The sequence below is a fragment of the Cupressus sempervirens genome, chromosome 8, assembly GCF_028749045.1.
Source record: "Cupressus sempervirens isolate cs-2001-9-10 chromosome 8, ASM2874904v1, whole genome shotgun sequence".
In the NCBI taxonomy this organism is placed as follows: Eukaryota; Viridiplantae; Streptophyta; class Pinopsida; order Cupressales; family Cupressaceae; genus Cupressus; species Cupressus sempervirens.
In genome coordinates this window covers 623955437-623962732 of record NC_143125.1, presented here as the reverse complement: position 1 = coordinate 623962732, position 7296 = coordinate 623955437, and positions in this window count along the sequence as shown.

Sequence of the window (7296 nt, the reverse complement as noted above, 5' to 3'; positions counted from 1 at the left end):
TCATTGGACACCAATGCTTTGGACTAAGGTGATTTGAGAATCCCCATTGATTTCAACTTCTTTTCTTCATCATCCAACAGTTTAGCATATTCATCAAAAGTGACTTTCTTGTAGGCAGACCCTAAGGTAGTCTTTGAGGTGTTAAAAGAATATACAAATGTGGAATATTCTGATGGCAACTTATTATGAATGAGATAGATCACTCTATCATCTTTTATAGAACTCCCACAATCAGTAAGCTTTTTCCTTAATTCATTCACCTTAATGATGAAGTCCTATATTGAGTCATATAACTTAGGATCTAAGGAAACAAGCTCATCTTCAATCTTGAATACATCCTCTTCAGACACTTTACCATAAAGGCTTTCGAGGGTATCCCAAGCTTCCTTGGATGTAGTACATTTTTTGATTTGATACATGATTTTATCATCTACCCCCAAACATATATACCTAGGGCTTTCCTATCCATAGCTACCCAATCTGAAATTTCACTTGTTGATACATTATTACCTGCTGGTTTAGGAAGAGTACCATCTACATATTGTGAAACTCCATTATGCATTAAGTGATACAACATTTTGATTGACCATGTAGCATAGTTATGAGGAGTTAATTTAGGCAGCTTAAAGTTTCCCATAATGAAAAAAATGAAAGAAATGTGTAGAAAAGAGAGAACACAACACCAAGAACACCCCCCCTTTTCACTAAATCAAGAAACCCCCCCAAAATAGATGCTTTGCGCACTTTATCAGTAGTGCGATTACATTGGGCCACTTGCCAATTTTAGCCTTTTTGGACTTCTGATTTTGCTTCTTACAACTTCTTAATAGAGTACAAATCTGAAACTTTACAATGTGCTACAATTCTGAAGCATTACAAAACAAAGAAAGGCCCTGTTGCTGAAAGTGAAAATTTTGTCCACACAACCCTATAATCTAATACTAGATCTAGAAATTAGACAAAAAAATACGCACTTTCAAAAAAAATGGAACCTATTTTCAATTCTAGATGTGCCCATAAGAAGCATTTGAAGTTGTAAAAAGTAGGATTATCGTGGTGCAATCGCAAGAAAATGCAAATTTTGAACAATCTGTGCACCAAAACTAGAAACTAGCTACACCACTAAAATTTTTAGGAAATTCTACCCAATGTCAAAAAAAATTGCACCTGATTTGGAGTTTGGATGTGCGAGTTACGGCCTCCTAAAGTCGGGTTACTAAAACCAAAATCAGGGTTAAATTTGATGGTCATACGATCATCGTAGCATTTTTAATTTGGCCTATTTTGACATCTAGATGGGTGTCAATTTTAATACTGCATAATGATGATGTCACCAAAAATGGCCCACTAGATGACGTGGAAGCTGACGTGGCTATACAGAAATGTAAGATCTGTACGATTGCACTGAGTCTGCAACTAATGTGGAGATAGCTAGCAATGACTAGAATGTGAATGACGTGGTCTACGCTGTGATAGTGTGCCACGTGTTAGAGTGTTGTTTGTTGTGCAGTATGTATTTGGAGTGCTATGTGTTCTTACAAGGTTGGGCTGCGTAGCAGTGGGCAAATCATGCCACGTGTCCTTGGGGTTTTGTGGGTTAATCCCACATGCAAGAGTTAGGCACTTGATGCGTTGTTTAAAATACAGCTGCTGCGCAAATTTGAACAAAAGCAATCTGTCAAAAATGGAATTGGTCACGGGGTCACTCCCACCGGTTGAATACTCACCAAAAAGTAAGAGCAGGGTACGTAGTATGGTCGTCAATGTTTCTTGGCCAGATTTACAGTAGAGTATGGCAACTTTAGGGGCAAAATTTAAAGATTCTTGTAGTATTATAATAAACCTTGTGATTAGTAAATCTGAAATTCCACCAAAAATTTATAGAGCCGAGTCGGGGTGTCACTGCCTGGTTCACTAAAAAAATTTTCTCTGCTTGTGCTAATCCAAAAAATAATTCCAAAAATACCTAGAAGGAAAATAATTTGTAGAAATTAAATAATCTAGATCCGAAAAAAAATCATACTTGAATTGCAAATCGGGGCCTCGGGGTTTCAATTTGCAAAAGTTTTTTGCCTCACGATCAACTTTCACCCAATATAGGCAAATTTATAGTCGATCTTCACCAAATCGATGCTCCAGACACAATGGAGAGGTCAGATCTGGCTCTAGATGCTCCCAATTTGTGTGAATCCTTCAGATTCATGTCGAGGTGCTAAAGCATGAACGGTCTCGAATGGCTACATGATGAGAATCCTCCTTGGCTCTGATACCATGTAAGAATTTGGCTTAGGCCAGAATTTATCCAAGAACTAAAGAACTCAACACAAGCACACAGTAGACCAAAATAGATAGAGTATGATCAGAATGATGATATTCATTCAATAATTAGATTTAAGAGTACACTAGGAGTGCTTGAATATAAAGGCCTCAAGAGAGCTTCTAGAATGCATAGAAGTTAACATCATGATATGTCATACAACCAGGCACATGTCCACCAGATATGGATTATCCTCCATTAATCACAAGATTAAGTGCGATGATGTGAGGATAAGCCTACAATGGTGCAGCACACAAATCAGTGGTGTAGACAACATGTGCTAAATGAGGAGTGAAGATAACTATGTTGTCATCATGACAACTCAGTGAATGATGCATACTCCTATGTTGTAGTCACCATGTGCATAATTAGAGTTGCGTAACTCAATGAGAGTACACAAACTCCCAAGTGTCTCACCTAAAATAATAATAAAATAATCCAAAATAATTAAATAATGCATTAACCTAAGTAAAAATTAAGTAAGTGTAATAAGTAAATACTTATTTACACCAACAGTAAAAAAAAAAAGATATGCTAAAAGGTAGCATTTGTGCATTATTTAAAAATTTTGGTGAACAAAATACTATTAGAGAGACAACTAAACAGTTCCCCATCCATTGGTGCATACACGATGGTTTTAGACATAATTTTTGGGATAGATGGTGGATAGTTTTTGATGCCTCTCCATGAAATAATCATGAGGTCCTAGTGTATTTCTTAAGGAAATTGTATTGTGAGTTTGTCCTTGGGGAGATCCCCAATTATTTTGATATATTAGAATCTTAAGGTAGAGGTGGGGGGTCATCATTTGGGAGGCCAGGGGCACATCATGACCCTAATGTAGTTAAGGCACCTATGGTCAAGCCACAGTGTAAGCATGTGAATATTATTTTAGTTGTGAAGGAACATGGAGAGGCCACACTCTAGGGACTATTAATGCTTTGACGTAGACCCTCATTCATTGCATAAGTACATTAGTTGAGGAGGAGCCTTTTGCGCATCATGGTCAAATGTGTACATCATGCGGATCCTTATGCACTTTTGGCTATCATGTTGGAGATAGTGTGGATGACAGGCTAGTCATTAATCAGTTCTTGAATGAGATATTTGGCATTGACACATAGGTAAATTGCAATTATAATAAACTAATTTGATCACATTTCATATGTATAGTGAATGACTAATTAATTAGCATGCACTGACATTGTTCAAAATTCAGGCTCAGAGTGTTGGCAGCCCTAGTAGCGATCCGCTGGGCCCATTTTTCATCCTATCGATGAGTCTAGAGGTATGTATCAATTTAATCATTTAAATTAATACATATATTTATTAAGTAATCATATGAATGATTGAAAAAAAAAATTTATGCATGTGCATTAGTTCTCTATAGGACCATTGACATTCACTACAAAATTTGAGCCTAGATGTGATCATGCTTCATAGAGGTACATTTGTTTCATGTTTCATGTTACATGTAACATGTATTGTATGAAATGCATCTCTTGACATCTAAGACTCCTCCTCATCTTCGGTAGTTCATTGTTCGTGGAGTGGTTGCAACTATGGCTAGTTCACAGTCATTGACTAAGGTATGAAAGAATTTTCTTGGTTTTAGTTTTTGTTTATAATAGTTAGTATCAAAATTTTTAATGTTATTTATAAGTGAATATGTTGATTTAATTTTTGTAGGGTTTTGTTACACCCAATCATCCATGAGCCTTTGAGGTGGACTTGCAAAATAACTATTTGATGGCAGTAAGAGAATAATTAATTTTATGTGTACGTATATTTGATTTGAATGTATAATAATTATTGATTCATATTTACTTTATTTGTATTAGCTCAAGTTAGAGAAGAGCCTCAACAAGAGGACGAGCGAGCATGTGAGGAAGACCCCATCATTGCCATCATCTCCCTCCACACAATGACCAAATACCTCTAGAGATTTTTTTCCTTCCCCTCGTGGGAAGGAGAAGATATAGTTGATAGACACACATGTATAGGCATCAACATAAATATATGTTTGTTTTTATGTCAGTGGACATATTAGATATACATTTGATGTATATATGACATTTTATATTTGATGTATGACATTTGTTTGATGAATGACATTATTAGACTTATGACATTATTGGTTAATATATGATATGTTTGTTCATGTATGACATTATTGGTTATCATAATATATTATTTGTTTGCTAATGTATGACATTATTGGTTATCATTTTATATTATATGTTTGTTCATGTATGACATTATTGTTATCATAATATATTATATGTTCCTTCATGTATGACATTATTGGTTAACATAATATATTATATGTTTGTTCATGTATAACATTATTGGTTATCATAATATATTATATGTTCATTCATGTATGACATTATTGGTTATGACAATATATTATGAGGTTGCATGGGTACTTGTACCCACACCCCTAGTACACGTACCCATGTACCCAAGTATCGGGTACATGTATCCCAAGTACCGAGTACTCGATGAGAGCATCATAGCTAAGGACCTTAATTGAGATTTTGGATTATTTCCAAAACTCCCTCATCCAGATAACCATGTGAAAAATGAAAAATCTCAAATGGTCATTTATAGAATGAGACAATCATAAATATGAAAGGACTGAAGTGGTTGATCAACCCTAGAAAACTATAGATTTAAATGTTTTTTTTTTGACATTGTTGTAGTGTAGTTGGTAGAAATTATTACATACCAAAAATCATTTCACTTTCAAATATTATGCTATGTTACACCAATAATTTAGCCTTGTGTCCTTCTCAATGTTGTTCAACATTGAAGAACAAGATTTTAAGATAGACAAAATTAGACTACACAACTATTATATCTTTCACCGAATAAAATGTATTTAAGCCAATAGGCTTATTATGGGAGCTTTGCTCCCAAAATTTAGTTTATTGCCAGAAAATTTGTAAGACCATGTTGGCTTTTTAATTTTCCGATGTGACTTAAAACTCATTTTAAAAAGTTTCTAAAAATGATTTATTCTTTTCAAATACTTTCCTTTTAAATATTTTAATTCCTCTAATTTAGAAAACTTTTTAAAATTTTAAATATTATTTTTTGTAGATTTTTTTTTAAAACATTGTAATATAGAAACTCTAGTAAAATAGAATTTTTGTGGAGACATAAGAATAAATATATATGAGATCAAAAACATGTAACTATTTTTTTTATGTTATTAATATTATATTTTGAGTAACTTTAAATATAATTATTTTCATATTAAAATTAGATTTAATAGTAAATGTGATAGAGTTATTTAAATGTGATAAGGAATAAATCATATAACTTAAATTTAAATGTGAATATTATTATTTATATTTATGATAATTATATATTTAAAAAAAATTTACTCTTCATATTAAAGAAACTTTCATTATTCATAATATTAAAAAATTAAAAATAAATAATTAAAAACTTCCAATGATATTAATAATATCAATAAGTAATAGAAACTTTCATTTCATTTCCAAGTTACCTATTTTTTAATAGTCACTGATTATATTATTTCGTCACATATCTTCTTGTTATAAGAATTTTTAGAAACTTTCAAAAATATTGTTATAGAATTAGAAAAATCCAGAAAAAAATGTTCAATATTTAGAAACTCGTTCAATTTTGTTTCCCAAGTTATCTTTTAAATATTCACACGATGATATTATTGCATCACTTTTCATTCTACTACTTCAAAAACTTCTTTTGCAGGTTTGTTATTCTATAAGCAAACAAACTTCTATTGCAGATTCGTCCATTGAACAAGAAGTTGAAAAGTTTTGTATTCTTCTCCTCTTCTTTAATGTTCAATTATTTTATTACAACATTTTTCATAGCTCTTTCATATTACATGTGTTACACTTTTTAATTTCTAATCCCAATGATACCTCACATGAATGTTTTTGTGAGTAACCGCCCATCCTTGCATTTACATCTTATGAATAATATCAAGATTTTCAATGTCTGTGGTGGAAATAGAGAGTAAACCCTTTTCATAATTTCACACACACATGATCTTCCTATATTTTATCTTGCAAGCACTAACTCCTACTCTGATCAAATCCTTGAGTTTCCTTTGATTAATTTTTGGACAATGAAGATTATGTATCAAATCAATGCAACTATTTTAGGTACACTAAACCTCCTTTTATCTGAAAACAAATTACTCTAAGAAAAAAATGATACTAGAAAAGAATTAACCATGAGGGAACTTGCAAAATCCTTTTCAATATCTAAAATGATGTAACTTACAAAATTTAACATCGATGATTCAGTTGATAGAAAACATCTACTTTTTGAGATCCACAAACCTCACCGAAATTATTTTTCAAAATTTTTCAAAAGAAGGGAACTTATAAAATTTTATCTATTGAGCTAGCTGAATAGTCTTTTGTTAACTTTTACATAATTTACTAAGCTAACATGATTCCAATGTACTTTTGGAGATCAAGCATACAACTTCCCTTCTCCAATAAAATGTTTCTTCCAAGATGACGCATGCTACAACATCACAAGCTTTAACACTACCAATGCTCTTTCATATTGTTCTTCTCATTTTAGATACTTGCAAATATCTTGACATTAAAAGTACTATTGTAATTTTACCACACCTATATGAAGTTTCAAATTCATGGATGTTTGATTTTGTAGCTTGAAATAAGACCCTCTAGTAGTCTTTAATCCTAAGTTAACATGAAATCAGCTGAAAGCAAATTTTACATTTATCGAAATACATATTTTTAAAAAGCTCTTAAAAAATATTTTATAGCTATAATATCCAAAGTGTGGAATTAGACACTGATTTTTTTTGTAAAATATTGTCTAGCATGCACATGTACCAATCTACAAATAATACAATATTTTATCTATTGATGAACTTGGATAAGTAAAAAGTCTGATCTTAAATTCACTATTTTTATGTGCGTAAAGTGATATTAATTAAATAT